Raw genomic sequence first — 24,054 nt, forward strand, 5'->3', positions numbered from 1 at the left:
TCTTAAATAAACTTCAGAGAACCTTTGCAGCAATTTAAAAAACATTTTTGTGCGTAATTATTTTCCATTACCATGTTTGGTTACTATTCAAAGTGGGAGATTTGCTAAAACTGCTTCACACGGAATCTGGTGCAGCTAACCAATTAGCTTCTAACTTCAGCTTGTTCAATTAAGCTTTGACAATAAAATCTGGAAGCTAATTGGTTACTATGCACAGCTGCTTCTGCACCAGATTCTGTGCACAATTTTAGTAAATCTGTATGTAAACACCTACAGCTCCTTTCTGGTTTTTACGTTTTTTAAGTTAGGCCCCTTTCACACGGGCGCACTGCCCGGGGTAGTCCGTTCTGCTCAGCGGGGGATTGATCCGCCGATCCCCGCTGAGCAGGCGGATGATAGCTCTGTCTCCACTCTGTCCCCTATGGGGAGATTGGATGAGAACGGACTGCCTGTCCATTCTCATCCAATCCCATCTGATCCGATCCTCCAGACGGATGGAAAATAGGGCTCCATCAGTCCGGATTTCACGGACAGGATCGGAATCGGATAGCAGTGGGTGTCAGTGGAGATGTCTCCGCTGACACCCGCTATCCCATAGGGATGCATGGAGCATCCGATCAGGTCCGCCTGAAAAACTGACAGGCGGATCGGATCCCCCGTGTGAAAGGGGCCTTATATCAAACAAACATGCAAACCCAACTGAAATTGCCCAAGAAATGCCCAAAAAAAAAAACATTTTAGAAAAAAGTTTTTAAATAGTATTTCAAGCGCTCACACGCCCATGTATCCTGCCTTCAACTCTGTAGGGTATGGAGCAGTACTAAGTTGATGCGTGTCACATTGCTGGATTGACAACATATTGATGTGCAGGAGCCCCTGTCAATCATCTCCTAAAGATTTGTGAATGTAATAGGAAACCAGTGGTTCATATTTGTATTTTGGATTTACTTAGTTACATAGTTAGTCTGGCTAAAAAAAAGACACAAAGTCCATCTAGTTCAACCAATAGAACATACACATGTTAAAAAGTGAGGTGCGCAAACAAAAAATTAATCTCCAGCAGCAACCGAAACCTTAACATTGATAAAGTAAACGTGTGATGTGCAAAAAATGGGTGCGCTAGATGTGAGCAATTTGTGTTAAACCAAAGGGGAAACACAATGAACAAAATACCTAATAAATATAAACATATACACAGATATTATAAATGGTGCACAATGTGAACAAAAACGTGCTATGGAAATATGTGCAGTCCAAAACAAATCCAAAATGAAAAAAGGCTGAAATCTTCTTGATGGTGAATAAAGGTGAAGAAGAGGGCGTGCAAACACCAAATCCCTCTTGGCACCCACGTGTAAAGAAAAGAGAGGTAATACCCTTACCAACTCAACATAGTAAAACACTTGAGAAGATGACACCAGCCAGTGTAATAGATATGAAGTCCCAAACTTTCACTCTTCCACCCGATATGTGGTATATCAAAGAGATTTGATCAAAAGAGTTTTGATATACCACATATCGGGTGGAAGAGTGAAAGGTTGGGACGTCTTGAGAAGATGACACCAGCCAGTGTAATAGATATGACGTCCCAACCTTTCACTCTTCCACCCGATATGTGGTATATCAAAACTCTTTTGATCAAATCTCTTTGATATACCACATATCGGGTGGAAGAGTGAAAGGTTGGGACTTCATATCTATTACACTGGCTGGTGTCATCTTCTCAAGTGTTTTATTATGTTGAGTTGGTAAGGGTATTACCTCTCTTTTCTTTACACGTGGGTGCCAAGAGGGATTTGGTGTTTGCACGTCCTCTTCTTCACCTTTATTCACCATCAAGAAGAACATACATATACTTTAAACACTTACGATGGTTAAAAGATGGTGGGTCTAGCCGGTAAAATAGTTGGCAAAAGATTTTTGTCACCCAATATGTTTATTTATGGGTGGATCAGAAAAATACTGCAGGAACATAGGCATTATTTGACTTTTACAGAAACTCCCTAGACCCCTTAAAGTGGAACTTTAGTCAGAAAATTACCTTAAAATTATGCCCCCGCCCCGAAAAAAGTTCTGCGGATGCCCATGAATATACCTAGGATGTGTCTAAAAATTACCACCAGAATCACCACCCTAAACCATACATAATGAATCCCTTAGCATTTCATATCCAGTACAAAAAAAAAAAAAACAATAATTAAAGAACAAAACTATAAACAATTACATCAAATCCACAATTAATAAGTGCAGTCAATCATTTTCCATCCATCGTTAACAATTCAACAAAGTGTCCTCTTGAATACAATAAGTGTATAATCTCCAAATGGCGCTGCAATGATATTAATTACAATTCACTCATGCTCAATAGTGCTTCTTCCACCATTCCTAGGATAATTCCAGCGTGCGAAATGTACTCACAAGACAAAAAACCTTTAATGAAATAAATATAATTGATTAAATGAGTCCAGTTACGGGTATAAATCCTTCCTTGATTTTATTCAAACTCAAGAGTTGGGGGTGGTGAGCCTCTCTAACTCCGAGGTACATTGAGAGAGATCAAGGAAGGATCCATACCTGCAGATGGGGCTAATTGAATCAAGCATATTTAGACCTTCATTAGAAAACTACGTAAGCCAGGTACACCCCCTCCCTCTTCCAGAGCCATAAACAAGAACACTAGAGTCAAGCAAGTGTACAGATTTATGAAAAGATCTTTTTACAAGAAAGGTCTTTTAGAGCTTGGATCGTGCCTGTTCATTTGATGGCCCCTTGATATCTGTGAGTAGAAACCTAAGGTTGTAATTAGTCATTTGACAGTAATAATTAAAATGTGAGTTTAATAAGCAGTCATTTTCTACCTCGTCATAAATATGACGACGCTACTCTGTGTACAAGATATATTTAATCAAGGGCCCTGATAAGATGCTTCTCCAGAAATGTGCTTGCAGTTTTATTTAGTTCAATAAAAGTCTTTTAGTACTACATATGTTTCCATCCACCTCTTAAGCCTAATGAAATCCAGCAGCGGTTTTCACAACAAACTTGACACCAGCGGCATCCTCTAATCTCCATCTACAGTGCAACATGAAACAAGAGAGGAAAGTGCTAGCAGAGGTCAGCGGCCAGACCATAAAATATCATGGCGCTGGGTTATTGGAAAGTTTCAATTGCTGGTTGCTAAGCCTGCATGTTCATGTAACTCAACCAAGACTTGCTATCTTCAACTAAAATTACTATGCTTAGAGGGCACACCATAGTCCCCAAACATATCTCTTTAACCACTTCTGGACCGGAAGGATTTGCCCCCTTAATGACCAGGCCATATTTTGCGATTCAGCACAGCGTTAATTTAATGAACAACTGCGCGGTCATGCGACACTGTACCCAAATAAAATAAAGATGTCCTTTTTTCCCCACAAATAGAGCTTTCTTTTGGTGGTGTTTGATCACCTGTGCGATTTTTACTTTTTGCGCTATAAACAAAAAAAGAGCCACAATTCTGAAAAAAAAAAAAAACAATATTTTTCACATTTTGCTATATAACATTCCCAAAAAAAAATGTAAATCAAATGTTTTTAACATTTCAGGCCAATTTGTTTTCTGCTACATATTTTTGGTAAAAAAAAATCGCAATAAGTGTGCGGCCGCAGGCCGGTATTTGTGGGAGGAGCTAGCGGGCTTTATAGCGCCGCCCCTCCCCTAGACCGGCCTGCTGCTGCCTCGGATCGTCACTGGTCAGGTGTTCCCAGTGGTCAGCTGACTTCGGGTCCCGCTGTCTTCCTCGTGGACCGGACGTCATTTCAGCCTCCGTTAAGCTCTCCCCCATCTCACGTTTCCCTGCTTTGTTCCTGGTTGTCACGGCTGTATTGCTTTGGGGGGGGGTGGCCCTGTCTTGCCAGAGGGAGGGGGGGGGTTGGTACGTTGAGGGTTGGTGGGGGGGGGGGGTCTCATTGCTTGCAGGGTGTGCGTGTTCTGTTTCTGGTTCCATATGTTGTTCTCCAGTGGGGGGTCATGGGTGACCCCCCCCCATTTTTGACCATTTGCCTTTTTTCTCCAGGTTCTCACCATGTCCTTCAATACCGGCATCAGGTACTATTTCAGGTTCAGGTTCCTTGTGTACCTCACGGCTCGGCTTATTTTAGTCTTCACAGACGCTACTCTGGCGTCGCCCATAGACACTGGTAGGCCGTTCTGTCGTTTGCCCCCACTACACTTAGTCATCTTTGTCTGGTTGCCCGGTGGTTAGCCCCTTCCAGGTTTCTTCAGGCCCATACACTCCTTATGTGCTTCACCTGCGGTTGCTTGGTTCCCGTGCTCCGTCACGGCTTCATCACCTCCACGCACATACCACATTTCATGTCGTCTGTCCTTCTTGTCAACACTGTCATTTTCTGTGACACTCCAGCTGTATGGTTCTGTCATGTATTGCCCCCCCCCCCTCCCTTGTAGGGCAAGTCAACTGGCTGTTAGGGTTTCAGGTGCTGGCCTTAGACCCCCCCCCCCTTCTTAGCCGGTCCCGCGAGGCCAACCTCCCAATCTCGTCGGAGATTATTCCGCCCCTCGGGCCAAATCAAAGCTAGCGCCTCGCTCCCCCCCGTTCATGGGGGTATAGTTAGGGCCTCACCTGTCACGGCCACACGTTTGATTCTTTTACTGTCACCGAGAGGCCAACTTCCCGCCACCACGTCAGTGGCTCACGCCCCTCGCCCAAATCATAGGTAGAGCCTCTCACCGGCCGCTTGGCTTCTAGCAGGGCCTCACCTGTCACGGGGTAGTTAAGTTCTTCGCCTCTGGGCATTAGCTAGCCAGCCAGTTGTTCTCCATATTCGTTACGGTCGTTAATCGGACTTGGGTGTTCTATTTTTTCTGTTTCCTTCAACAGTGGGCCTCAAGGTGCCATCCTGGAAGAAGGATCTTCCTCCCCCTCCACGCCAGCCAGAATTGGTACCCCTGTCAGATCCGGTACCCCCAGGGGTCGTCGGGTTCCATCTCCGCTGGGCTCCTACGGGTCTTGGACTATTCCAAAGATCTCCGCGGTCCTACGCCAGAAGGGTATCCCGTTCCCGGCCACAGCGAGGAAAGCGGAACTATTCAGGTTGATGATGGAACACCCAGAAGATCCGGGACTGGGCACCAGCTCTCAGGGCTGTACGTCTGCTATACAAGGGACCCTGGACTCCATCCTATCTTCCCTGCAGTCCATCGGCGATAGGCTGACTAAGCTGGAGGACGCCAGCCCAGCTCAAGGGGGTCCCCCTCCTTCCTTGCCGATCCCGACCCCAGTTCCCGCTAGTGATCAGGGTAGGCCCCCAGTTCCCATCTTGCCTTCTTCTACGGTTTCTCCTATTATCACCCCGGCCCACTTGGTCCCCGCGGCTCTCCGCAAGGATATCTTGGAAGGGAAGGATGTCAACCTAGTGGCTCTCCTCATTGCCTCCCAAGACATGGTCGAAAGTAAGGTCTACAATTACGGTGATTTGTCCGTAGTCATGAAGGCCAGGGACCCCAGGCTTAATAAGAAGCTCACTATCCCCGAGTTTGTCCTGGCCTTCGGCATCTACAGGGACGTTTTGTGTTCCGTATACCCGCAGCGGCGGGAAGAGTTAGATCTTTACCTGCATAAGATAGTGGATTTAGGGCGCAAATACGGGGGTTTTACCTTCTTCGACTTCCACAAGTCAGTCTCGGCCAAGGCGGCGGCAGCCTTGGCTCAATTCAACGTTCGTGTGGATTGGAGTCTTTTGGATACCGAGCTGTTCTGCAGGCACTTCGCAGGCTTGGCACCTCCCTCCTGTGCCACATGCTCCTCCACTTCACATTCTGCCAGCCTTTGCCCCATGGAGGCTGTATCTTCCCCGGCCGGGGTCCCAGGGGGGGGTGCTGGCAGGTCTGAGCAGCGTGGCCTTAGGGATAAGCTGGGTCGTCCCATCGTGTTCTTAGGTAAAGCCCAGGTTTGCAACAATTTCAATGGGGGGGCGTGCAGCTTCAGTGCTTGCAGGCTGCTCCATGTCTGCTCCATCTGTTTCAGGGCTCACACGAAATCCATGTGTCCATCCAAGATTTACCCTAAACAATGACTAACCGGGGTCAAGGTCGAGGTGCTGGAGTTTTACCTGCAGGCTCATCCGTCTCCTCACCTGGTGGAGTATCTGGTTCAGGGGTTCTCGGGTGGGTTCCACACTGGGCTGGTGTCTCTTCCCACTGGGACACTGGAATGTCCCAACTTACTATCGGCCAGGGAGGACCCGCAGTCGGTAGATCTACTACTTGAGAAGGAAGTGCAGGAGGGGTTCATGTTAGGCCCCTTCCCGCCCCCCCCCCCTTCTCCTCTTGGCGTACCAACCCTATCGGTATTGCCACTAGTAAATACACCAATAAAAAACGTTTATTCATCGACATGTCAGCTCCACATTCTTCCACCAACCCCAGCCTTAATTCCCTTATTCCTTCAGCCGAGTTCTCTCTCCACTATGCCACCGTGGACAATGCCATTCAGGCCATTTTAGGGGCTGGCAGGGCGGCCTGGCTCAGTAAAACGGATATTGCCAACGCTTTCAAGCTGCTGCCTATTCACCCCTCTTTATGGCACATCCACGGTGTTAAGTGGAGGGAGAAATATTATTTCGCCTCCAGACTGACCTTTGGGTCTAAAAGCAGCCCTAAGATTTTCGATACCTTTGCAGAGACGCTCTGCTGGCTCCTTCTGAATGTCTCCAGGTGCCCCTCGGTTTTGCACTACCTTGATGATTTCCTGTTGGTCGAGAGCAGCAACTGCACGCCGGTCAGTTTAAGAAGTACCTTGGCCCTTTTTCCACCTTAGGGGTTCCCCTGTCACCAGGCAAAACGGTCGGCCCGGTCACCAGGTTGGATTTCTTGGGGATTACCCTGGATTCCGTCTCTATGCAGTCCAGCCTCCCTGTGGACAAACTTGGACGTATTCGTGGGGTGGTAGGCAGGTTCTTGGAACTAGGGTCTTTTTCCAGGAAGGAGTTGCAGTCCTTGATCGGGTCATTGAACTTTGCCATGCGAATCATCCCCCAGGGCAGGTCCTTCATCTCTCGGTTGCTGCGGCTGTTGCCAGGTCTTCCGGAGGGTGTCATCTCCCACTTGGATCCCCCTGCCAGGGCGGACCTGGGCATGTGGGTTGAGTTCCTGGAAAGCTGGAACGGTATCTCCATGTTCATCCCGCCCATCTCTGCCCAGTCCCCTGTGTTTTGGATGGATGCGGCCGCTAATACCGGGTTCGCAGCCATCTTCGGGGACTCATGGTTCAGGGATAGTTGGCCGGCTGAGTCTCTAGCCTTACCTGCTTTCCAGGAGACCTCAGCTTTGTTTGAATTATACCCTATTGTGGCAGCAGCTGTCACCTGGGGTAGGTGCTGGTCAGGGATGGCAGTCAAATGTTTCAGTGACAACATGGCTGCCTGTGACATTATCAACAAAGGCCGGTCTTCATCCCTGACTATCATGAGGCTGGTCCGCAGGCTGACCTTGGTAGCTGCCACTTACCAGTTTTTTCTTTACTGTGAGCATATTCCGGGTCACTCCAACTCAGCCGCTGACGCTCTTTCCCTGCTCCAAATTGCAGGTTTTCTTCACTCTCCACCCGACGGCCGACAGATGCCCCACGCGGACCCCGGAGTTCAAGGATCTGCTCCTGGACTAGCCCGAATCGTGGCGCATGGACGGGAGTTGGCCCGTATGGCTCTGTCATCCAACACCAGGAAGGCCTATGACCGAGCCATGGCCATCTTCCGTAGGTTTTTAGTAGAATTCGGGTTGGATGACCAGTCAGTGCAGACTATGGTCGTTTTCGCTGCCTTTTGCCACCTCCAACTTAAGTTATCTGTCAGTACTATTAAACTGTATCTGGCGGGTGTTCAACATCACGTTCTGACGCACCAACCAAACTCCTTGCCTTTCCTCCGGGCATATCCTCTGAAGAGCCTCCTGAAGGGTATTGGCAGGATGGATCACCATTCCCCGGTCAGGCGGTTGCCAATAGATGGGGAGAAATTCAGGGCTCTCTCCAACTTGCTGGACACGACGCCTTTTGAGCCATACACAAATGCAGTTGTCAAAGCGGCCATGTATCTGGCCTTCTATGGCTTTCTCAGGCCCGGCGAGTTTTCGGTTGCTTCCGCAGCTGAGGGGCGCTTGTGTCTCCTCAAACGAGATCTGGTCAAATGGGGGGATCATTACGTTTTGACACTCCAGTGCACCAAGACCAGGCAGGTGGGCCACCCCGTTACCATCCCGTTTTACCCGTCAGGGAATCATTGGTGCCCAGTCAGAGTGTTGGATGTTTTCGTGGCACAGACCCTGAGCACTCCCGGCCATGCACCGCTCTTTACGCTACTGGACGTTCCCCTCACCACGTCCAAATTCATATTTTACATACGTTCTCTTTGCATCAGACTGGGTTGGGACCCTGCAGCGCACTCTGGCCATTCCTTCCGGATAGGTGCGGCTACGGCTTCTTCTGGGAATAATACGCCAGGCCAAATTATTAAAAGGCTTGGTAGGTGGGAATCGGACGCCTTCCAAGTTTATATACCGCACCCAGAGAAGGAGTTGAGACTGGCATTTTGCAGGCTTGTGACCTAAGTTGTTTTGAATAAAGTGTGATGTTTTGCTTCCTCTTTTGCCCTCTTTATTTACAGGCTACCCCCCTTACGTCGGTTCAGGCACACCACACCGACTTTCCTTACCAGGGTGACGACTTTAAGTATTGACCACAAGCGTATTTTGATTAGTTTGCGCAAAAGTTATTGCGTCTACTAACTACGGGAAAGATTTATGTCATTTTTATTTTTTTTTTACTAGTAATGGTGGTGATCTGTGATTTTTTGCGGGACTGCGATATTGCGGCGGACAGATCGGACCCTTGACTGACATTTTTGACACTTTTGGGGGGACCAGTGACATTACTACAGTAATCAGTGCTAAAAATATGCACTGTTACTGTAATAATGACACTGGCAGGGAAGGGGTTAACAGTGTGGGTGATCAAGGGGTTAAATGTGAGCCTAGGGGAGTGATTCTAACTGTAGGGGTGTGGCTTGTGAAATGATCATAGAGACCTGCGATCCTATATAGAAGGGTCACAGGCGCTCTGTGATCATTCCAGAGAGAAGAACGCTCAGCTGTGTTTACAACAGCCGACCGTCCTTCTCTCTTAGCGGGAGCGATCGCGGGTGTCAGGCGGCAATCAGAGCCGCCTGCCCGCTGCATCGGCTTCCCTGCTGACGACTGGGACCGGGAGCGTACCTCTGGCGGCGCGCACTTGCCCCCTAGCCATAGTTACGTCGATTCACCCAGGAGCGGCTGTCTGCCGTGGCGGTCGTAAAGCGGTTAAGGTTCAAATTTTCCATCATTAAAAGGAATTGGTTTACTAAAAACATGGGGGGTGATTTTGCCAAAAAGGAAAAAATAAAAATCTGAGATACTGCTTGGGTTGACTTGGATAGGTCTTAGCCACTTCAGCTCCAGGCCATTTCTGGTACTTTTTGCTTACATGTAGCAATTGGTATTTTTTGTTAGCAAATGTCTTAGAACCCCCAAACATTATTTTCTGTTTAAAGCAGAGGCCCTAGACCTAGAGCATGGGTGTCCAACCTTTTGGCTTCTCTGAGCCACATTGAGTGTAGAGAAATTTTCTCGGGCCGCATATAAAATATATACTATTAGTTAAGGTATATAAGTAATAAAACGCTGCCGCCCCTTCCTGTGCTGCCACGCCCCCCCCCCAGCATTAATTTAACACAACTAGTGGATGATCCCCTCCGAGGCTGCCCCTGTGGCCGTGCCCCCGACTCGACTTCCTTCCTCCCCAGCAAAAAAAATAAATTGTCAGGGGGCAGTGGGCCGCATTGCCTGTGGTTCCAGGCCGCATGTGGCCCCCGGGCCACAGGTCAGACATGCCTGCCCTAGAGAATAAATTGGTGGGTTTTGAAATTTTTTATATCACACGGTATTTGTGCAGCAGTTTTTCAATACACTTTTTTTAATCTTAGGCTCAGTTCGTATATGCTTCTGCAGCCGCAGTTCCCAGTATGGGGTCCATTGGGTCCCTGTTCATCGATTTTTACCTGAATTGGAACTAAAGACGCACAGGACTCTTTTTAAATGCTGACCGCGGCAGCTCCCGAGCTGTGTGGACCGGCTCCATTGAGAGTCGGTCACTCTCTCCTTCATCCAAATTGAATGCGGGGAAAACCCACATCCAATTCACAAATGTGTTAACCCAGGCTTAATGCAAAAAAAAAACACCATACCTAACCCAATTTTTTTGGAAAATATAAAAGATGATGTTACGCCAAGTAAACAAATACCAAACATGTTTTGCTTTAAAATTGCGCACACCCGTGCAATGATAAACAACATAAATTTTACTATCTACTATCCACTTTAAAAGCCTTTACAGGTTACTACTTTCAATTTACACAGGAGGTCTGGTGCTAGAATTACTGTCCATGATCGGACATTCGCGGTGATACCTTATATGTGTGGTTCGATCGATGTTTGCGTGCATGCGGGATTGTTCGCCTTTGTGAGCACGGGGGGGGGGGGGGGTAGGAGCACTTTAACCACTTGACGACTGCCCACCTCAGATTTACTGCAGCAGACGGCCGCTCTTCGGCAAACCGACGTAGTACTACGTTGCTCGCTCAGGAGACTCTAGGGTGCGAGCACGCACTGCCAGTGGCGCGCTCCTACCCCCGCTAGTCAACTGGGGAGCCAGTGTGTGTGACCGGCGGCTCCGAGGGCCGCCGGCCACTCGCAATCTCCCCCCGCTGACAGAGAAGGACAGACGGCTGATGTAAACACAGCCGTCCATCATTCTCCCTGAAGTGATCACAGAGGCTATGTGATCCTGCTATGGATCACATGTCTCTGTGATGATCTCATAAGCCACACCCCCCACAGTTAGAATCACTTCCCTAGGCTCACATTTAACCCCTTGATTACCCATAATGTTAACCCCTTCCCTGCCAGTGTCATTATTACAGTAACAGTGCATATTTTTAGCATTGATTACTGAAGTAATGTCACTGGTCCCCCCAAAAGTGTCAAAAATGTCAGTTAGGGGTCCGATCTGTCCGCCGCAATGTTGCAGTCCCGCAAAAAAATGCAGATTGCCGCCATTACCAGTAAAAAAAAAACAAAAAAAACAATAAAAATGACATAAATATTTTCCGTAGTTAGAAGACGCAATAACTTTTGCGCAAACCAATCAAAATACGCTTATAGCAAAACACCCGTGGGCTGAATAGTAAGTCAGCTGGTTATATCTGTAAAGGACTCTGGAACTGAAAGCTCTCCACCTGCTATGGTAAGCACAAGAAGACCCCACTTTCTTTGTTAGCATGTACATTTGGACTGTATGCAGTAACAACAAAAGAAGAAAAAGGTACCTGCCCGCTCTAATTACTGGGTAATATCACACCAGTAAAGTATGAGATACCGACTCACCGTATTGGTGGTGTGTCCCACTTCAGACTCCAGAACACCAGTCATGTAACAAGGAAAGGGAATGACCCAAAAGAGAAAGGAGTTCTATAGGGGAGGAAGGGGGCATGGCAACCGCGGTATATACTGTATTTTCTGGCGTATAAGACTACTTTTGAACCTCAAAAAAATCCCCCAAAAATGGGGGGTTGTCTTATACGCCGAGTATAATATCTCCAAGGTAACCTAAGTATAAGTATTACCGGTAGATGTAATCTCTCTAGACGCTGGCTGTGTGGGAATCCTGTACCGGTATACCGTATGTACCGTAGCTTCGGCTACATACAGTGTACCATGCTAAGCCAATCAGGGAGAGCAATGTATTCTTGCATTGAATGCAAAGCCTGCTTGGATTGGCGGAGTAACATCAGCCCGCCTCTCTGACTCTGCCAATCCGAGCAGGCTTTGCATTCAATAATAGAATACATCGCTCACTGTGATTGGCTCAGCGTGGTATACTGTATGTAGCCGAATCTACGGTACATATGGTATACCGGTACAGGATTCCCACACAGCCAGCGTCTTGAGATTACATCTACTGGTAATACTTAGGGTACCTTGGAGATTTTATGAGAGATTACATGTATTACAGTACTAGGGTACCTTGGAGATCTATGGAAAATCTGATGTTTTTCAATGGTGTTGCCTTGCTTCGGAAGGGGGGTAGTCTTACACGGCGAGTATAGCCCAAAACCTATGTTTTAACTTGAAAATTAGGGGGGTCGTCTTATACGCTCAGTCGTCTTATACACCCAGTCGCCTTATACGCCGGAAAATACGGTACTCAAAAATTCCTAAAGTAATGCAAAACTAAGTGCCATGGTCCCTTCCTCCCCTATAGAACTCCTTTCTCTTTTGGGTCATTCCCTTTCCTTCTTACATTTGGACTGTACCACACTGGAGAGCAGAGCAGGGAACTCTAGTTGGATGTCACTACTGGAGTCCATGCTATATACTTAAACAGTAACCCTTTAACATGTAACAGTATGCAGCCGACTAATCAATAAATGGAAGTATGTAATTTATTTGATAAGCAAAGCACACACAGACCTTACCTGGAATTGTGGTATTGTGACTAGTGATTCAGGAACTGTTTATGCACGCCTGACATTTCCGGTATAAGCAGTAGCTCAAAGAGGCTTTGTTTGCCACTCTTATATAATGACACAAAGTGTGGGAGGTGTGGAGAAGATGTGAATGAAGAAGGTTGGAAAGGTGCAGTGTGGGAGAGGTGAGACAGAGAGAAATGAAGATGTGCGACTAGTAACACTTTACTGTAAAAAGGGCATACTGAACACAGAAACAGAGATAAGCAGAGACAATGGAAATGGTAATAAGAGTGAAAGCTGTGGTCCAAATCAGACGTGGCCACAGCCACTATTAAAGACACCCTCACTGGGCATGGGGAGGCGGCTGCAAGAGTTGAGCGATGAAGTGCAGGAAAAGGAGTTCCCCAGTAAAAAATAGTACTAAAAAAAGTACAGTGATACCTTAGTTTGCAAATAACGTGGTATACGAGCGTTTTGCAAGATGAGCAATGTTTTTTTTAATAATTGGAATTTTTTACAAGACCATCAGTAGAAGGATCACAGTTTTAATGTACAAAAAAAAGTGAAATTACACTCACCATGTAAATCCCGCGTTAGGGAGTCTGGTGCTCATCCATAGAAAGCTGCTGGTATAGACAGTAAAGCCAATGGTGTATAGAGTACTGTATGTGGCCAGAGGTCCAGGGGTGCTGGTGGCTCCCAGCACTTTCTGGAGAACTCAGAGACACTCCCAGCTGGGAGTGGTGGGCCTAACATGCGTTGGGGGCACCCAGAAGTGTCAACAGTTCTCGAGTGTCTCCTAGTTCTCCAGGAGCCACCAGCGCCCCCGGACCTCTGGCCACGTACAGTAATGTATACACCAGCAGCTTTACTGTATACACCAGTGGCTTTAGATCAGGGGTCTTCATACTATGGCCCTCCAGTTGTTTAGAAACTACAATTCCCATCATACCTACACCAGGGGTCTTCAAACTATGGCCCTCCAGTTGTTTAGAAACTACAATTCCCATCATACCTACACCAAGGGGTCTTCAAACTATGGCCCTCCAGTTGTTTAGAAACTACAATTCCCATCATACCTACACCAGGGGTCTTAAAACTATGGCCCTCCAGTTGTTTAGAAACTACAATTCCCATCATACCTACACCAGGGGTCTTCAAACTATGGCCCTCCAGTTGTTTAGAAACTACAATTCCCATCATACCTACACCAGGGGTCTTCAAACTATGGCCCTCCAGTTGTTTAGAAACTACAATTCCCATCATACCTACACCAAGGGGTCTTCAAACTATGGCCCTCCAGTTGTTTAGAAACTACAATTCCCATCATACCTACACCAGGGGTCTTCAAACTATGGCCCTCCAGTTGTTTAGAAACTACTATTCCCATCATACCTACACCAAGGGGTCTTCAAACTATGGCCCTCCAGTTGTTTAGAAACTACAATTCCCATCATACCTACACCAGGGGTCTTAAAACTATGGCCCTCCAGTTGTTTAGAAACTACAATTTCCATCATACCTACACCAGGGGTCTTCAAACTATGGCCCTCCAGTTGTTTAGAAACTACAATTCCCATCATACCTACACCAAGGGGTCTTCAAACTATGGCCCTCCAGTTGTTCAGGCGTAGTCATGTCTGTGAATGTCAGAGTTTTACAATGCCTCCTGGGACGTGTAGTCCTGCAACAGCTGGAGGGCCGTAGTTTAAGGATCCCTGCTTTAGATGGATGAGCACCAGACTCCTTAACGTGGGATATTGTTTTTAACATTGTGAGTGTAATTCCACAGTTTTTTTTCCATTAACCACTTACCGACCGCCTAACACAGATATACTGCGGCAGGCTGGCTCGGCTGCGCGAACCGACGTATGGGTACATCGGTTCGCGGGAGCGCTCTGGGGTCAAGCACCCGCCTCCATTAGGAAGCGGGAAAGCTGATCCATGGGACCGGAACCCGCGACCGCTCCCCGCTGAGAGAGAACGACAGTCAGCTGTTGTTCTCGCTGAAATGAACACCGAGTGCCTGTGATCCTCCTATATAGGATCATAGGTCTCTGTGTTCATTTCACAAGTCCCTCCCATACAGTTAGAAAACACTCCCCTAGGCTCACACTTAAAGTGGAAGTATACTCCGCCATTAAACTTTTACCTACAGGTAAGCCTATAATAGGTAAAATGAATATCTCCTAAACCTGCATGGTTTAGGAGATATTCGGCCTGCATGCAGCCGCTGACAGCAGCAGCGCACGTGCTCTGAAGGTCCAGAGCGCTTTGCCAGCTCCTTGCCGGAAAGAAAACTCCCGTGTGCATACGCGAGAGTGACGTCATCGCGACTCCGGCCACTCACAGCGCCGGAGTCGCCGAACCCCCCTGGAAGAGACACAGTGGGAGCATGTCAGCTCCCACAGCGGTGTCCAGGCGACTGTGTCGGGGCTTCGTTCTAAGGTAAGTATTTCATAATGAGTTAGAATGCGATGCATACTAGCACATTATGCCTTTGTCTTGCGGGGTTTTTTTTTAATGTTGTGAGGATACAACCGCTTTAACCCTTTGAACCCCTCTCGGTTAACCCCTTCCCTGCCAGTGTCATTATTACAGTAACAGTGCATATTTTTAGCACTGATTACTGTAGTAATGTCACTGGTCCCCCCAAAAGTGTCAAAAATGTCAGTTAGGGGTCCGATCTGTCCGCTGCAATGTCGCAGTCTCGCTAAAAATCGCAGATCACTGCCATTACTAGTAAAAATAAATAAATAAAAATGACATAAATCTTTCCTCTGCTTTGTAGATGCGATAACTTTTGTGCAAACCAATCAAAATACGCTTATTGGGATTTTTTTTTACCAAACATATGTAGAAAATACAAATTGGCCTAAAAGGATGAAAAATTTTGATTTTAACATTTTTTTTTTTTTTTGGGAATGTTTTATATGGCAGAAAGTGAAAAATATATATTTTTTTTTTTAGAATTGTCGCTCTTTTTTTGTTTATAGCGCAATAAATAAAAATCGCACAGGTGATCAAAAACCACCAAAAGGAAGCTCTATTTGTGGGAAAAAACATTATTTAGGTACAGTGTCGCGCGACCGCGCAATTGTCTGTTAAAGTAACGCAGTGCCGAATCGCAAAAAATGGCCTGGTCATTAAGGGGGCATATCCTTCCGGTCCAGAACTGGTTAAAACTTTGATCTTTCTACTGCTTGTATTGCCCCCCAGACCTCTGGCCATGTACTGTATACACCATACACTTTATACTGTACTGTATTTTGTATTGCCATAATCATTTTTATATGAATAAATGGTTGTGGAACGAATCGTCTGAGATTCCATTATTTCTTATACGGAAATTAGCTTTGATATGTGAGTGCTTTGGATTACAAGCATGCTTCCAGGACGACTTATGCTCGCAATCCAAAGTATTACTGTAGTAGTAAAAAGAGAACTAAATTAGAGAGGGGAAAATAAGAATATTTTCTGGCTAATAAGGATGGGGGGGGGGGCAGCATTTACATGAGGCCTGTTCGGAAATACATATACTTTTAACCACTTAAGCCCCGGAGGATTTGGCTGCTAAAAGACCAGGGGGTATTTTGCGATTCGGCACTGTGTGACTTTAACGGACAATTGCACGGTCATGCGACGCTCTACCTAAATGAATTTGACGTCCTTTTTTTCCCCACAAACAGAGCTTTCTTTTGGTGGTATTTGATCACCTGTGCGATTTTTTGATCACGCGCTATAAACAAAAAAAGAGCGTAAATTTTGCAAAAATAACAATATTTTTCACATTTTTTTATATGAAATTCCCCCCCAAAAAAAATGTAAAAATCAAAATTTTTTAACATTTTCGGCCAATTTGTTTTATGCTACATATGTTTGGTAAAAAAAAAAAATCGCAAAAAGCGTATTTTGATTGGTTTGCGCAAAAGTTATCGCGTTTACTAACAAAGGGAAAGATTTTTGTCATTTTTGTTGTTTTTTTTTTTAACGCATATTGGCGGCGATCTGCGATTTTGTTTGCGGTACTGCGACATTGAGGCGGACAGATCGGACCCTGGACTGACATTTTTGGGGTTACCAGTGACATTTCTACAGTAATCAGTGCTATATATATGCACTGTTACTGTAAAATAACACTGGCAGTGAAGGGGTTAACTTTTTTTGAGAGGGAGGGGCTGTGTGTATCCCTAGGGGCGTGATTCTAACTGTGATTGGCTGTGGCTTCAGTAAATAGTCGTGCGGCGGTCGGCAAGTGGTTAAAGTGGTTAAAGGTTTAAAATTAAAGCGTTTGTAACCCTAAAAAAAAAAAAAAAAAAATCCATTTCTTTTAATTTTCGCATATTTTTTTTTTTTGCGCACATTTGAAAAATTATTTTAGACCTGAAGATTACACAAAACCCCCAAACATGATATATTTTCTGAAAGCAGACACTCTAGAGCAGCCTTTTTCAACCAGGGTGCCCAGGCACCGTAAGGTGCCTTGAGGTATCTTCAGGGGTGCCTTGGCAGAATGCCTAAAAATTGCCCCAAATACAAATATAAGCCAGTGGGTGGATAAAACCTGCCTTTTAGTGACACAAAGCCACAACCTTCTAACGACCACTGACATCATCAGTTGATAAGGAGGAAGTCAGTTTCCCACACCATCCCTGTTTGACCCTCCCTTGCCTCTCTCTCCATCAGCTTTGGGGGTCTCATTAGCTAAGTGATGGAGAAAAACTGAGGGAGAAGAAACACTGGCATACTAGTCAGTACCAGTTTGCAAAAGTATATTTGCTTTGGAAGAATAAATCACCTTTAAAGTTTGGTGTCCTACATGTATTGATGTTGCTGCATTATGTAAAACTATCAGAATAGTTTTTTTAATTTTGGAATGAGGCGCCTCAAGATTGTCCATAATTTTGGAGGGTGCCTCGAGATTGTCCATGATTTTAACCACTTGCCGACCGCCGCATGACTATTTACTGCGGCAGTCAGCCGCTTACAGGCAAAGTGACGTATGGGTACGTCGCTCGCCCACGAGCCTGTAGGGGGCGAGCGCGCGCCGCCGCCAGAACGCTCCCGCCCCCGCTAGTTCCCTGGGGAGCCAGGGCGTGTGACCAGCAGCACCGATGTCCGCCGGTCACTCGCGATCTCCCGCAGGAGAGGGAGAAAGACAGATGGCTGATGTAAACACAGTCGTCTGTCATTCTCACTAAAGTAAAGACAGAGGCTATGTGATCCTGCTATGTAGGATCGTATGTCTCTGTGATTACATCACAAGCCACGCCCCCCCACAGTTAGAATCACGCCCCTAGGGACATACTTAACCCCTTGATCACCAGTAAAGTTAACCCCTTACCTGCCAGTGTCATTTTGACAGTAACAGTGCATATTTATAGCACTGATTACTGTAGTAAGGTCACTGGTACAACCAAAAGTGTCAAAAATGTCAGTCAGGGGTCCGATCTGTCCGCCACAATGTTGCAGTCCCGCAAAAAAAAAAATCGCAGATCGCCGCCATTACTCGTTAAAAAAAAACAAATAAAAATGCCATAAATCTTTCCCGTAGTTAGTAAACGCAATAGCTTTTGCGCAAACCAATCAAAATACGCCTATTGCGATTTTTTTTACTAAAAATATGTAGCAGAAAACGAATTGGCCTAAAATGTTAAAAAATATATATTTTTACATTTTTTTTTGAGAATTTCATATAAAAAATTTGAAAAATATTATTTTTTTCAAAATTGTAGCTCTTTTTTTGTTTAAAAAAAAAAAATCGCACAGGTGATCAAATACCACCAAAAGAAAGCTCTGTTTGTGGGGAAAAAAAACGCGCAATTGTCTGTTAAAGTCACGCAGTTCCGAATCGCAAAATAGGGCCTGGTCTTTGAGCAGCCAAATCCTCCGGGGCTTAAGTGGTTAAAGGGTGCCTTGGCTGAAAAAAGGTTGAGAAACACTGCTCTAGAGAATGAAATAGTGGTAGCTCCAATTTTCATTTAATGTCACACATTATTTCCGCAAAGGTCTAGGAAACGCAAAATTTCAGTAAAAACACACTAAAGTGAATTTTAGGGCAAACAAACGCAATAAACTACCCACATATTTGGTAAAATATAAAAAAAAAAGACGAGCTTGCACCAAGTAAATAGATACCCAGCATGTCAAAGCCTAAATTTGCGTGTGCCCATGAAATGGTGACAAACTTCAGTACCCTATATTTTCTATAGGCAAACCTTCAAAAGCCCCCTATAAGTATCAGTTTAGTGTTACGGAGGAGATCTTGTGTTAGAATTATTGCTTTCACTCTGTCGTGCGCGGCGATATGTAGCATGTATCGCAATCAACGTTTTCACACATAGGCGACCCCAACGCATTTGTTTATGTTCCTACGTATATGTGGGGGTGAGGTCAAAATTTTCAGGGGGGGAGGGTTATGTACTTGGGTGTAACTCTCTTTTTTTTTGCAAAAAAATTTTTTTTCTTTTTTACTTAACTTTTTTTTATCACATAGAGGACAAAAAGTCCCCTATATGAGGATTTTTAGGGGACAGGTTCTCTTTAATGAGACATGCGGGGTCTAAAAGACCCCGCATGTCTCCTTTGGGCTCCACTAAATGTATTGCAATTCAGATTGCATTGCAAGACATCCTTTTCCAGCTAGCCGGGGTCACTGAGAGGCTGACACAGAAGTTTCGTCATAGACGAAACAAGAAGGGGAGGAGAGCGGACATATGTCCACTCTTCTCCTTTCCTTTCAACCGCCGGCACCCCCCATGAAGTGGGCAAGCGGAGTCCGGAAAACATGGCGGGTGCAGGTGTGGGGGGGGGGGAGGAGAAGAGTGGACATATGTCCGCTCTCCTCCCCTTCTTGTTGTGACCCAGAAAGCAACGTCTATGACGAAACTTCCGTGTCAGCCTCTCAGTGACCCCGGCTAGATGGAAAAACGGAATTTTTGTAAAATCTTACCTGTAAAATTCCTTTCTCTGAGTCCTCCGACAGTCGCCGCCCACTTCATATTCATCACCAATGGGGTTATGTCCTTTATTCCGTAGGAGTAGCTAGGCAATAGAATATGTTAGTACAAAGACTTTTAACATATCCCACCCCCAGGAGGTGGTCCCCTCAGTACATAACCCTCCACTTCCTGTATCCAACTCAGTTTCAGTGGAATAGCAGTAGAGAGTACATCAAAACCCCAAAAGAGGGGCGGGGGCGGCGACTGTCGGAGGACTCAGAGAAAGGAATTTTACAGGTAAGATTTTACAAAAATTCCGTTTTCTCTTACGTCCTCCGACAGTCGCCGCCCACTTCATATTCATCACCAATGGGGATGTCCCAAAGCAGTGTAAACATGAGGGGTGGGAAGAACACAGCCGCGCCCAAGGCAACGCCGTCTCCCCAAAGGAACCTTAACAAAGGAAGGAAACCAGTTGGGCATAAGAACAAAACACTCGCTCAACAGGAGCAAGAAAACCCAGGGAAAAAACAAAAAATCCCAAAAAGCCAAAGAACCCGTAACAAGGGCTCTAGGAAACTGCCGCACTAAGAACCTTGCGGCCAAAGGAAGCATCAGCCGATGCCTGAACATCTACTCTGTAGAATATCGTGAAAGTGTGTACGGTCGACCAAGTCGCCGCCTCACACACCTGGGCCACAGAGGCCCCATGACGACAGGCCCAAGACGTACTCCGAGATCTGGTAGAGTGCGCCTTCACAGGTACAGGGGGAACTTTCCCCCTCAAAGCATAGGCCTGATCAATGGTCCGTCTGATCCATTTGGCGATTGTAGAAGCCGACGCCGCCATGCCCTTCCGAGGACCTCCCGGAAGGACAAACAAGGCATCCGACTTGCGAGAAGACTCAGTCGATGTGAAATAGACTCTAATCGCCCGGACAACATCCAAGGAGTGAAGCAACACCTCCGTCGGATGCTTCGGCTTCGCGCAAAGCGAAGGTTTGACAATGTCCACATTGAGATGAAAGTCCGAAACCCATTTTGGAAGAGAAGAAGGGTTAGGTCGCAAGACCACCTTGTCCAAATGCACAACCAGACACGGAGACTTGCAGGACAAGGCTGCCAGCCCCGACACTCGACGAGTCGAGGTGATAGCCACCAAAAAGGCGACCTTCTTGGATAACAAAGACAGCGAGATCTCCCTGAACCTTTCAAAAGGAGCACGCTGCAATACCGATAGAACTAGATTCAAGTCCCAAGGGGTAAGAGGGTCCCTCCTAGGAGGGATCAGATGACGTACCCCCTGCACAAAAGTGCTAACCAAAGAATCAGATGCCACAGGCCGTCGAAAAAGAACGGCCAAAGCAGACACCTGACCCTTGATCGTGGCCAGCGCCAGACGCTGGTCAACACCCGTCTGAAGGAAGGGCAACACCCTAGACACCGAATAAGTGTCAGGAGAGAAACCCCTGGATTCGCACCAGGCAAAATACGCCTTCCAAGTACGGTAATAAACCTTCCCAGAGGAAGACTTCCTCGCATTTATTAAGGTGTGAATGAACTCAGGGGAAAGACCCCTGTTCTTCAGGACCTCGGTTTTAACAGCCAGGCCGTCAAGGCCAGCGACTGTAAAGCAGGATGGAAGATAGGTCCTTGCGACAGAAGATCTTCTCGAAGAGGCAGACGCCACGGGGCGTCGATTGCCAGATTTACGAGGTCTACGTCCCAGGACCGGCGAGGCCAGTCCGGTGCCACAAGAATCACCGTGGTCGGTTCCGCGAAGGAACCTGGACAGCAATTGAATCGGCGGGAACGCATACATCAGTTGGTACTGATGCCACGGGGCAACCAACGCGTCCGACGCGTCTGCCCGAGGATCGCACGTCCTTGCCACGAACCGTGGTACTTTGTAGTTCAGACGAGACGCGAACAGGTCTACCTCCGGAAGACCCCACCTCGCACACAACATCTGGAAGACAGCCGGGTGAAGGGACCATTCTCCCTGGTCCAGGGTTCGACGGCTCAGATAATCCGCCTGCCAAATTTTCACCCCCGGAATGTGACCTGCCGATATTGCCGGGACATGCGTCTCGGCCCAAGACAGAATCGCAGCCACTTCTCGAGCCGCCCGGGCACTCCTGGTGCCCCCTTGGTGATTGATGTAAGCCACCGCCGTGGCATTGTCCGTCTGCACCCGAACCGGGTAGCCGTGAAGATTGTCCGTCCAACGACGAAGACAGAGGAGTATCGCTCGCAGTTCCAGAACGTTGATCGGAAGGGAGGATTCCTCCGTCGACCAAACACCCTGGGTGGACAGAACGCCCAGAACACCACCCCAGCCCGACAGGCTGGCGTCCGTGGTGATCACCGTCCATGAAAGGGGACGACAAGACTTGCCCCCCGATACTGAGGGGGATAGAAGCCACCACAGAAGATCCCTTCTGGTCTGAGAACTCAATGACATCTGGAGATCCAGAGACTGCGGACGCCCGTCCCACTTGGACAATATCTCCGCTTGGAGATCCCGTGTGTGAAACTGGGCGAAGGGAAATCGCCTCGAAAGCCGAGACCATCAATCCCAGACACCGCATGCACGTCCGAATGGACGAAGATGGAACGTCCCTGAGGGACCTGACTGCCTCCTGAAGAGCTACAAGTTTTTCTTCCGGCAGGAAGACCTACGCCTGGACAGAGTCCAGAAGCATACCCAGGTAAGAAATCCGAACCGATGGGCACAATGTCGACTTTGGAAAATTGATCGTCCAACCAAACTCCTGCAGAGTCTGCAACGTGACGGACAGATCCTTCTCCAGACTCTGGCTGGTCGCAGACCGAACCAGAATATCATCCAGATACCCCAGAACCGAAAAGCCCTGGGCCCTCAACAAAGCCAGAACCGGTGCCAGCACTTTGGTGAACACCCTTGGAGCCGAGGCGAGACCAAAAGGCAACGCCACAAATCGGTAATGATCATCCGCTATGGCGAATCGAAGGTACCTCTGGTGACCCTCGAAAATCGGGATGTGAAGATACGCATCTTGCAAGCCGATGGAAGCCATGAACTCCCCCGGAACCAGGGCAGCCACCACCGACCGCAGGGATTCCATGCGGAACTTGCGCACCCGCACAAGGCGGGTCAGCGCCTTCAAGTCCAGAATCGGACGCACCTTGCCCTCCTTCCTGGGCACGGTGAGCAGATTGGAATAGAACCCCCGAAATCTGTCCCGATGAGACACCGGGACCACCACTCCCTGAGCCCTCAGGTCCTGCACCGCTAGATGCAGGTCCCGCAAACGCTCCGGGGATAACAGAAGACTTGAGGGAAAAAATCTGCTCTCCGGCCGAGAGAGAAACTCGTTCTGAGTGACCAGATCGAACGATTTCCTGTGAAGTGGGTGAGGGCGCCCCTTCAGGCCGCACTGTTGTGGGCCGCAGAACCGGATTGGCCGGACTTTTGCTTACCTGCCCACGGCTTCTTGCGGGAGCCTTGACCCTTGGACGGCTTGTCCCAAAATGTGACCGAAAGGCACGAAAGGACCCCTGAGGGGGCCGAAAGAAAGCATTCTGTTTTCCAGGAGCCGTCTTAGTCTAGTGGGATTGAGGTAAGAGTGTGCTCTTACCCCCCATGACCCCTTTAATTAGGGCATCCAGGGATTCGCCAAAAAGGCGAGAACCATCAAACGGCAGATTGGCCAAGGTCTTACGTGAAGATTGATCCACAGACCAACACTTCAACCAAACCAGGCGGCGAGATAACACCGCCACACTGTGTACACGTGCAGCCAACGGAACCATATCCAGGTCCGCATCACACAAATACATGACACCCTGGTGGATTTGATCCACCATATCCAAAGTCGCCTGGGGGGCAGAATCAGCCACCAGGACACGCCTAAGCACCTGCGTCCAGTTCGCGACCGCCTGGGCCGCCATAAGTGAAGCAATAAAGCTTTCAACATAGAACCCACAATAGAATAGGTACAACGGGCAAAGGACTCCATCCTCTTGTCCGTGGCATCCCGGAACACCGGGGTGTCTGCAGCAGGAATCGCAGTGGACTTGTTCAAAACTGCTAACGCCTGGTCCACCGGAGGTGGGACACACCAACGCCCATCAGTAGCGGGCGTAAAAGGATAGCGCAGCTTAAACCTACTTGGTACAGCAAAAGGTTTGCGTATATTACGCCATCGTTCTTTCACAGCGCGCTGAAAATCATCAGTGCATGGAAACATCCGCGATGATATGCGCCTTTTCTGCGTCCCATAAGCTGCCAAGGCAGCTGGAGGACATGTTTCCTCCTCCAAACGCAGAGTTTGCTTGATAGAAGCAACCAATTCATCCATGAGCGCAAGCTCTTCAGACGAGCCAGGGGGAGAATTATCAACCCCCTCTACCTCAGCCTCCATTACTGACCCTATAAGGTCCCGGGAGGAACGAGACCCCGATAAGGAGATCTCTGCCCCAGCACCATCACCCTCTTGAAACAGAGGAAATTGAAAACTCTGGGCCTTTTAGAGGATTGAGCAACCACCAGCATTTGCACCTGAGTCGCA

General features: G+C 47.5%; 1 protein-coding gene across 3 annotated transcripts in view; it reads right to left on the reverse strand.

Moving 5' to 3' along the window:
* Window positions 1-24,054, reverse strand: part of CADM3 (cell adhesion molecule 3) — a 715,770-nt gene that overhangs the window by 104,772 nt on the left and 586,944 nt on the right. The gene's annotated exons all lie outside the window — the stretch shown is intronic.

This window comes from Pelophylax lessonae (assembly GCF_965119305.1).
Source record: "Pelophylax lessonae genome assembly, chromosome: 13".
Taxonomy (NCBI): Eukaryota; Metazoa; Chordata; class Amphibia; order Anura; family Ranidae; genus Pelophylax; species Pelophylax lessonae.